This window comes from Cydia amplana, chromosome 6, assembly GCF_948474715.1.
Source record: "Cydia amplana chromosome 6, ilCydAmpl1.1, whole genome shotgun sequence".
In the NCBI taxonomy this organism is placed as follows: Eukaryota; Metazoa; Arthropoda; class Insecta; order Lepidoptera; family Tortricidae; genus Cydia; species Cydia amplana.
Window position 1 is genome coordinate 14,013,176 of NC_086074.1, and position 11,361 is coordinate 14,024,536.

Below are 11,361 nucleotides of genomic sequence, written 5' to 3' on the forward strand. Positions count from 1 at the left end.
GCGGATCGATACATTTGTTGTCAGACCGATCCAGCCAGTGTTGTCATATTTTGATTACGTTCAGATATCACCAACTAAAGTCCGTCAACCAAATCTTGTCAGTAGTAAAAGGCGGCAAATTTGAAAAATCGCGGGTTAGCAACACTGTGTTCGAATAATTCCAAAATGCGTGTCATCTGTGTTTTATCTGTGGAATGTGGACCGTGAATGACAGCCGTCACCTTATTTGTTTTCATTTGGTTTTCATTCTGAATCGTTTCTGTTTCAAGAGATATTTCTGCTGTCACCATTAAATACCAATACATTAAATAAGAATAAGCAAAGCTAAGGGGCCTATAATGTACAATCATGCTCGTTGATGGTAAACATTACTAAAAATTGAGGTTATGACAAGTACATACTGGAAGAACTCTTTCGAACTTTTAAGATTATGTTCAGTTTTTTTGTTTTAGGGTTAAAAGGCATAAATAAAATTAAAACGTATGCCTAAATCTATCCAACAAGACCATAAATTGTGTCCTGGAAACCGTCCATAGGCCCACATGTCTAATATTTTCAGCGATCAGTTGTGACTATTTACAAAGATGCAATAGAATACTACAGAGTATTATGCTTGGTTAAAGTGACCCGGTAACATTGGTAACTTCATTATATTTTTTCAATTAATGACCTGAATTATAGTGTAAGCTAAAGTGACCCTTATCTTATTTACCTTTCAATTAAATAAACACCCAAATATCAGTTGTTTTATTTTTAATATGTAATCCTATTGTACAATATATACCAATCAAAAAAATTACACAGGTATGTCATATTCATCCAGAAGAGTACACTAATTTTCATTAACAAGTGGCATATTATATTGTAAATAACAAATATATGCACTATCTAATTATCTGCATTTTGATATGATTTTATTTTAGTAAACTTTAGAAGACATAGATAGGGAACAAAGAGAATATAAGCACTAAGATAGGGCGTTGTTTTTTGATATCTTCAAATTTGTTCATCATTTTGATTAACATTGTTTTAACATCGCTTTTAAATTGTCCGTCCATGTTTCAAATTTTTTCAATAAACCGCGAGTGACAATTTGAATTGACGTACGCAGGGCGCGCTCAGCGGAAAAAAAAATATTTTGGTTCGATGTACATTGCTGCTTTTCTTAGCGCAATACTGCTCTTTGAGTGTTGCCCTACTTTAGTTTGCTTTACATTGCTACTGACAAGATTTGGTTGACGGACTATACCTATACCTATAATAAACAGTTTTATGCAAGAAAATAATATATATACTTGGTCAACCAGATCTTGTCAGTAGAAAAAGGCGGCAAATTTGAAAAATGTAGGCGCGAAGGGATATCGTGTAATAGAAAATTTGAATTTCGCGCCTTTCTCTACTGACAAGTTTGGTTGACCATTTGTGCTCATTTTTTTTCTTGCGCTTTTTACCACCGAGACATCTGTTGCTAATGGTATTTGAGCGTACTTTTATTTAGCGCCATTTTTAAATAAATTTAGCTAAATATCGATTGGGTAAATGTATTATTTTTCAAAATAGATTTGATTCCCTTTGTTCTAGATTTATACCGATAGTCCTCATATATTCTAAGGTTTGAATCCTTGAATGAAGGGTTGAAGAGACTTGAAATCATAAAAACACATACCTACCTTAACTCGCTCACCCATACCCATACCTACCAATTGAAAGCTCACCTCGTGAGCCTCTTCTGGGGTTTCGTAAGATGCTTGAAATATGAAAACGTAGTACTTCTTCAGTGGTTTTAATCGGTAACTTTTACAAACGTTTCTCTCTTCGTGTTACAAAAATGCTTGACAGCCAGAAAAATATATTACCACAGACAACATATATACGTTCTACGCGCCAAAACTGATGTTTCGGCGGGCTTACGCGAACTGTCATTATTACCATAACCTAATGTTGGTACACTGTATTAATCATCCAGTTTATTAAGAAATACTAGATATAATATTAGGGTGTTACATTGTCAAGCCTGGATTAATACAGAATGAAATGAGTACAGAAAATATAAAAGCTAATACTCGGCTAATCCTGACATAAAACGCGACTCTGCGTTTTTTTTTAAAGTTAAACAGAAATAATCTACATTACGCATACTGCACAACCAAATAATGAACAATAGAAAACCATAAAAAATAAAAAACTCAACTACATCACTACAGGCATATCTCCAATACCTGTAACGACTCACTCTTAACGACTACATCAATGCATGTCATTCATGTCATTGACTCACTGTTATCTTACATCATTGCATCTACAATGACTCACTTTATAACTTATACATAACTCACTCTTAATTTTCATCATTACATGACTTCTGTAATGATTCGCTCTTTCATATCAAATAATCAAGGATATTCAGAAGTTTTCACTTTTCAATATTGATTCACATGTCACTTAGACTTCTGAATTACATTTATATTTATACTTTTTTTTTCTTATCACTAAATTCTCTGGCACATCATTACATGACTTTTGTAATGATTCGCTCTTTTATCAAATAATCAAAGACATTCAAAAATACACTTTTCAATATAAATTCACTTAGGTTTCAGTATTATAAACAATTATAAAATAAACTTCTCTTTTTTTTTTTTATTCACTAAATTCTCTGGCTCATTTTAGACATTATCATGTTTATAATAGTATCACAAAACTCTCTTATTCGCTGAATATTAAATTGTTACAACTACGCATCTGTTGTAGTAACATACATTTTAACGTTTTAATTATATATCACACATTGACTTTCTCTAATCTATTCACACATCACAAAAGTAATCAGATAGTATTCTTAGCAATATAATATACTATTCACACCAGTCTCTTGTTTCCCAAGTTATTATCACAACTGTAATTAATTATGTTTACTAAACATTAAAACTTTACAATAGCTCTGAAACTAATAAGTTTTCACATTCGTGGTTTTTTTTCTCTTTTTTTTATTAACTATTAATTCACTCAACATCAATTGCTCTAAATTTAACCTTTGTCTTCACTCTGAATCACTAGAAATAACATCATTACTGAAAACTAACCAAGGGTGCAACTTATCTACCGCATAAGTTCCCTTGTACGCTTTAGCACCTTGTTTACGTGTGATGGGAGTATCCTCCACTTCGTACCGGTCGTTACCTAATACTTTACTGATCCTATACGGACCAGCGCATTTTTGAACTAACTTTTTACTTTGCCCTGGTTCACCACGAGCTTCTCTCTGAACGCGTACTAAATCGCCTACTTTGTATATTTCAGGTTTTTTCCGGGATTTGTCAAAATGTTCCTTCTGCTGTTTTTGACTTTCTTCTATATTTTGGGCAACTTCTTCTCTTATCTTGTCGATGTCTTGAGGTTGCTCAAACTCTGATACTACAGTATTCATGACCCCATCTGAACACCCAGTAGGCCTCAAACTAAATAACACTTCAGCAGGCGTGCGACCTGTCGTCTTGTTAACCGTGTTATTTATTGCCCATTGAACTTGAGGTACAGCTAAATCCCATAAGTTATCCGGTTTATCATGATTAACGGCTGTTAACGAGTCTACAATTGTACGATTATATCTCTCGATTTGTCCATTCGCGCGAGGACTGGCGACAGCATTTAACACATGTTCCATGACACCTCTTTGTTTCAGGAACTCGGCAAATTCTTTACTGGTAAAACTAGTTCCACGGTCTGAGATAATTCGTCGCGGTACGGCATAGAGAGAAAAATATTCATTGAACACTTTTATGGTAGTACTAGTTTTAGTGTTTTTCACAGCTTTAATGTAAATAAACTTTGTGAATGCGTCAATTATACAAAGTATGTAACAATTTTTGGATGTACTCATGGGGAATGGGCCACAGTGGTCTGTATGCAAAGTATCGAACGGTTTATTTACTTTGGGTATCGGATGAAGATACCCTTCCTTGGGCCCAGCTGGTACTTTATTATGCGCACAGTTAAGACACGCCTTACAATACTTTTTGATGAAGCGTCTCATTTTTGGGAACCAATACACGCGACTGACTTTTTCGTAAGTTTTGTCGAATCCTACGTGACCTAAATCATCGTGGTTCATACGAACTATTTGCCATCGAACTGTTTTTGGGACTACCCATTTGAGATTTATTTCCTCGTTCTTGTTTATTATTCGATATAAACGTCCGTTTTTCAGAGTAAAATTTTTATGGACCTCAACAATCTCTTTAGTATTTGGATCGCTCAGTATGTTCATAATACGTTGTATTTCAGAGTCCTGTTGCTGTACTGTTTGAAGCCATGTATCATCGTCAATTGATAAAATATCTACTACTTCCGTAATTTCATTTGATTCGGACTGTATTGGGTTTCGGGATAAAGCGTCTACATGAAGCATCTTAGTACCCTCCCTATGCTCTATAACCAGGTCGTACTCTTGCATAAGAATATACCATCGCGCCACTCTCGGTATCAAATCACGTTTGGTCATTGTGCTACGAATGGCAATACAGTCTGTAACTACTTTAAAGGCCTTACCGAGTACATATACCCTAAACCGATCCAAAGCACAGACCACTGCCAGCATTTCTAACTCATAGGAGTGTAATTTGCTCTCATCAGGAGTGGTCTGGCGGCTGTAATACGATATAGGTTGCAGCCCCGCTGTAGGGTGACGTTGCATAAGTATAGCTGCAAGGCCTAACTTACTAGCATCTGTATGAATTTCTAATTCAGCACTTGGATCGTACAATGCTAATACTGGGCGACTAGTCAACTTTTGTTTAAGCTCCGTAAAAGCGTTAATTTGAGATTCACCAAAATTCCAAACCGTGTCTTTTTTTGTAAGGGACGTCAATGGCCTCGCTATGACTGAAAAGTTTTTGATGAAGCGCCTGAAGTAGCTCGTGAGCCCAATAAATTGACGAACCTCATGTACGTTTGTCGGTACCGGAAAGTCGTGTACAGCTTGGATTTTGCCTAAACCCGGTCGTACCCCCTCTGAGCTAATCTCATACCCCAGATAGTCGATACGGGTCTGGAAAAAGTGGCACTTATTCAAATTTAACGTGAGTTTAGCGGATCGTATTAATTGAAACACCTTTTCCAATTTATCTAGACCTTCGCTTACGGTTTTGGAAGCAACTAATAAGTCATCCATGTAGGCCAAAGCCAAATTCCGACCAAAACCTCTCAGCATAGCATTAATAGTTCTCTGAAAAACACTCGGAGCGTTCGCCAACCCAAACGGCATGCGATTAAACTCATACAATCCGTCAGGTGTAACGAACGCTGTGAGATGCCTACTTTCCTCATCCATTGGCACCTGATAATATCCCGACGCCAAGTCGAGACTACAAAAATAAGCGTTGCCTCCTAAACTGTCTAACTGGTCTTCAATTCGAGGCAACGGATATTTGTCCTTTAGAGTTTTCCTATTCAAAGCTCTGTAGTCAATACACAAGCGTTTCTCACCATTTTTCTTTTTCACCAATATTACCGGGCTTGAATAGGAAGACGTACTTTCCCGTATAATATCGTTTGACAACAGATCTTCGATTATTTTCGACAACTGTTCGCGTTCAAGTTGTGACATTCTATAAGGATTATGTACTACTGGTACATTGTCATTTAAAGTTATGTGCATTTTTGATAAGTCGGTCCTTCCTAGTTCCTTGAGATTCAACGCAAAACAATCCCTATACCTGTCTAGTAAATTATAGAATGCACGTTTGTCAGTTTCAGTTAGCTCTATACCTAATTTCACTTGATCTATTGGCAATGGTTGGTAATCACCAGTTTGACTAGTGGTACATGTGCCTACATATTCATTGGATACTTCTTTGTACCGATAACCTCGAGTAAGTAACTCATCAACTTTAAAGTTTAAGGTATTATTTGATAAGTTACTTATCATTACATATCCTTTACCATTTTCAAATTTATAAATTCCTGGAAGAACCATGTAATCAGTATTACCTACTTTCTGTCTATGGCCATATTGTACAAACAGTCCACCTGAATAATCACCTTCCACTTTGACATCCATTGGAGAGGTGGAACGAGGCAAGATAGCAATATTATCCTGAATGAATAGTTGCAATTTTTCATTCTCTCCCACAGCCTCAGGTTTTTGCAAAAATATCAACTCATCGTTTGTTTTAAAGGCCATGACATGCGGCTGTTCAGTAAATGTCTGTCCAACTAATATAGGTGCTAGCAAATACTGATCGGGTACAATCAAAATTTTAACCTCCCCTCTCACATTGTCTATTTCTAGAGTCACTGCTTTCCTGCCCAAAGGCTTAACTAACGAATTTGATGTATGGGTTAATTTAAACACATATTATTATAAAATATGTAAGCAGAGTATATTCAGCACAAGAGTAAAAACATTAATCTTGGACGACTTCCATCAAGTCCTGAACAAAAGACTCGTGTTTACAATATGGCAATGCCTTCGTAAGTATATCAGCAGTCATCTGCTCAGTAGGCATATAAGACAACTCTATGACGTTATTCTCAATAGTCTCACGAATATAGTGATATCTAACGTCCACATGTTTAGATCGTTTGTGGAAAACTGGATTAGTAGCCAGCTTAGCAGCAGACTGGTTGTCACTATACAAAGTAACAGTATTACTACGACCTGTCAACTCAGCAAGAATCGCACGGACGTATACCGCCTCTTTAGCAGCTTCAGACAAAGCTATATACTCCGCCTCGGTAGACGACTGTGAGACACAAGATTGCTTGTAACAACCCCAGGAAATGACATTCTTACCTAGCTTAAATAAATACCCCGTGTATGATTTACGATCCGCCCCGTTAGCCCAATCAGCGTCAGTAAATCCAAAAACACGAAATTTATCATTAACATCACTTTTCCTGTACACAAGACCTAAATTCATTGTACCTTTCAAATAACGTAATACACGTTTGGCCGCAGAAAAATGTTCAGCTGTGAAACGATTATTAAACTGACTAAGAAAACTGGCAGCAAATGAAATGTCAGGTCTAGTGGTCACAGACAAGTACATCAGGCAACCTATTAACTCCTGATATGGTAGATTACTATCGTGGGTAACATTATCAGAAAACTTCAGACCTAAGTCTAAGGGCGTCTTTGCGACTTTACAGTCTTTCATACCGAACCGTTCGAGCATCTTTTCGATATAGTTTTTCTGACTCAGCTTCAACTCACTACTAGTGCGATCTACTTTAATGCCTAGCATATGTTTAACTTCACCTGATGTATGGGTTAATTTAAACACATATTATTGTAAAATATGTAAGCAGAGTATATTCAGCACAAGAGTAAAAACAAGAACAAGAATAGAAAGAATAACAAGCACGTCAATCACATATGTCATATGCCGTCGGCCAGGATTACAATAAGTAGGTTACTATTCTACAGATATGAAACCTCTAACAGAATTGCCAAATCCCTTCAATAAAGGTAAGTCGCTAAGGTCCCAATCCATAAGCAAATTTCGAGCATTAGTTTCTCTCATCAGAGTGCACCGGCTCCCAAAATCAACATATGCCTGGCTCTGTACCCCGTTAACATGAATGGACTTAAAATATTTCTCATTTCCATCTGTAGAGTTATCAAAATTATCAATACATAATATAGTTTTTTCTCCGTTTAAATTCTGCCGTTCCTTATTATTGCTACTACTACCTGAATCGGCCTTTTTACGGCAGTCTTTTGTTTCGTGACCTAATTTGTAACAGTAAGTGCATTTTTTTAGTGGTTTAGTACACCTAATACTAATATGCCCTGCCTCATTACAATTAAAACATCTCAGCGGCTGTGTGTTTGAATCGTTGGTTTTATTTTGACTGTGTACAGCTTTGTTTAATGGCATGTTCTTACTACGCATAAGATTATTTGTATCGGTTAAAGAAACAGTACGTAGATAGTTTAGTAGTTGTTCTGGTTTTTCAAACATACATGCACCGGCACTCATCCGTACAAATTTGTCATCAATACCATGGATTACGCATCCAACAGCCTTTCGGCCGGATATTTCACACTTATTTACTAAAGCCATTTTGTCATAGTAATAATTTTCTAAGGGCTGTCCGATCCTACAACGAAGTTTCAACATATTTGTTAAGAGGTCTCCATAATTCTCATTAATTAGAAAAGCTGTCTTTAACTTTTCTGTCCATTCAGCCCATGAAAACAGTACTGATGGCAGTCCTTGGTACCATTTCTTGGCTAAGCCGCTTAACTTTGGTATGGCATAATGACAAATATGTCGGTCATCCCAATGGTATATCTGGGCACATTCATTTACTTTGGTCAACCAGGTAAGTATAGTTTGGCTATTATCATTAGGATCAAATTCTGGAACGACACTGTGCGAGACTGGAAAATTATTAGAACCAAAAGAAAATGGTATTGGTGGTGTTCGAGTCTTATTGCGGTCTGACTCCGAGCTTGTCCAATAGTTCGGCCTTTGGCGATAACTATGTGAGTGAGATGAATGATCCTTACGACGCTCTCTACTCTTACGTTTACGTTTGTGTGCCCTATCATGCGACCTACTCATACACCTATAGTGTGTATCTGTACTAGTACTTGACCTTCTCTTCCTTTTCCTATCACACTCCCTACTACGACTACGAGATCTTCCCATTTTACAATTTCCCTGTCGCAACTCAAATAGAATGAAAATTAATACCAGTAACTCAGAGTGAAGTTTAAAGTAAACAATTATTTAACTGACAGTCTCTGGATAAAATTAAAATAAATTACTACAGCTATTTATGATAGGCTACCTAACTAAATAACAATTTCACTTCTTCCTTGTAGTCGATTGTTTTCAGAATTATCTTAAACATATTTTCACCATTAAAATGCAGACCAGCAGCTAAAAAGATATTTCTATTCACTCAGCAGTATTTCAGCTATTATGGTTATAGTTACTGTAGGCGTCCAGATCCCAAAAAAAAAACGCACACTCACAAACGCCCAACTCCACTAAACATGCTTTTGTAAGTACGATCACGACACAAACACACCACGTCGTCTTATAGGAAAGCTTGGTTAGATTATGTAAAATTGTTCGTTCATATAGGTTAGTTTTCGTTATTCAAACATCCCCCTTTTTGTCTCTGAGCTCAGTTAGTAAGTTATCACTCCGTTAATTGCCAACACACGGTGAATACAGATGCAAATAAATGGAATTCTCTGACCTTATCTTCCGATTCATAGAATTCTTGTCCTGTACAGCTAGGCGGGCGTCGGTTTCAAAGAGCCAGCTTCTCCAATTCATCCCGGCTTCTGAACTGAAAGCTCACCTCGTGAGCCTCTTCTGGGGTTTCGTAAGATGCTTGAAATATGAAAACGTAGTACTTCTTCAGTGGTTTTAATCGGTAACTTTTACAAACGTTTCTCTCTTCGTGTTACAAAAATGCTTGACAGCCAGAAAAATATATTACCACAGACAACATATATACGTTCTACGCGCCAAAACTGATGTTTCGGCGGGCTTACGCGAACTGTCATTATTACCATAACCTAATGTTGGTACACTGTATTAATCATCCAGTTTATTAAGAAATACTAGATATAATATTAGGGTGTTACATTGTCAAGCCTGGATTAATACAGAATGAAATGAGTACAGAAAATATAAAAGCTAATACAATATACAAGTGTAGGTATTTCTTTTAGACAAAATTTACTGTCATAGAACTCGTAGAACACGGGGAACATTATTAACTACGTATTTCATATTTGTTAAATCGCATGTGTCTTTTATGTTTTCATGTAGAAGTTCTAGGATCAAGAGGGAATTAATACAACGTAGTCTAATTCATTCTCATTTATTTACAGACTACAATGCGAAACTATCACATTATAAAACAGGGTTTATATTATATTTACACTATTTACAAGGCTCAGTGCCGCGAAATACTTGTCAAGTCAATACTCAACTCAATCCATCCACGAATACAGGTAATTACAATTCCTTATTGATAAAGAGGAACCAAAATAACAATAAAAGTTTAAAGGAACACAATACTAGCGTTCAATGCTATACAATCTTAAAATGTAATAACTAAAATAACTTATTACCACAGAACAAAATTATATTTATGACATAGGTACAACAAATAGTTCATTCTGTAAACCACAGAGATGCTACCATAGATAGACCAATAATGACTAATGGCCAGACCACATCGCATGCGTATATATAGCTGGTCAACCAAATCTTGTCAGTAAAAAAAGGCGCGAAATTCAAATTTTCTATGGGACGATATCCCTTCGCGCCTACATTATTCAAATTTGCCGCCTTTTTCTACTGTCAAGATCTGGTTGACCAAGTATATGCGTATGCAGCATGGCGACAACTACAGCTTCTAATGCCGGCTACCGTAACTATAAATCGTAGCGATTAATCTGTGCAGTCCGATTTGCGCAGTTTTATCTACCGTGTGTATGACAAATCGTTGTCGATTATCGTAACGGTTTGTCATACACACCACACGGTAGATAAAACTGCGCAAATCGGACTGCACATTTATAATTAAAGTTAACGTGTGTAGCCGCGGTTACCCTGGCCGCACGCACACGCACGGAATTCTCCGTACGGAATGACATGTGCAAGCGAGAGAGCGCTATGCATTTGTAGGGCGACGTCCCGTTTCCACCTGTCATTCCGTACGGAAACCGAATAAAAATTCTGTGCGTGTGCGGCCAGGGTAAAAATTGTAGGGCCCGCAAACGCAATCGTCTACGCTACTGCATGGTGTGCATTATCATTATCAAGACAAGTTGACATTTTTAAAAGAAATAAATGCGTAGGTATCATATAGCTGGTCAAGCAAATCCTGTCAGTAAAAAAAGGCGCGAAATTCAAATTTTCTATGGAACGATAGCCCTACGCGACTATTTTTTTAAAATTTGCCACCTTTTTCTACTGACAAGCTCTGCTTGACCAGCTATACTTGGTCAACCAGATCTTGACAGTAGAAAAAGGCGGCAAATTTGAAAAATGTAAGGTGAGTTCGACTAAGATCGGACACCGGGTAAGATCGTATGATTCAAATTTCTGCCTGTTGCGGGGCTTTTTTTGAATGCTGGCAAGGTGATGCAATGCCCGGGACAAAACAGCGCATTGCATCACCTTGCCAGCATTGAAAAAAAGCCCCGCAACAGGCAGAAATTTGAATCATACGATCTTACCCGGTGTCCGATCTTAGTCGAACTCACCTTAGGCGCGAAGGGATATCGTCCCATAAAAAAATTGAATTTCCCGCCTTTTTCTACTGTCAAGATCTGGTTGACCAAGTATATATCATTTGTGACGTTTTCAAGTAAAAGGTACCACA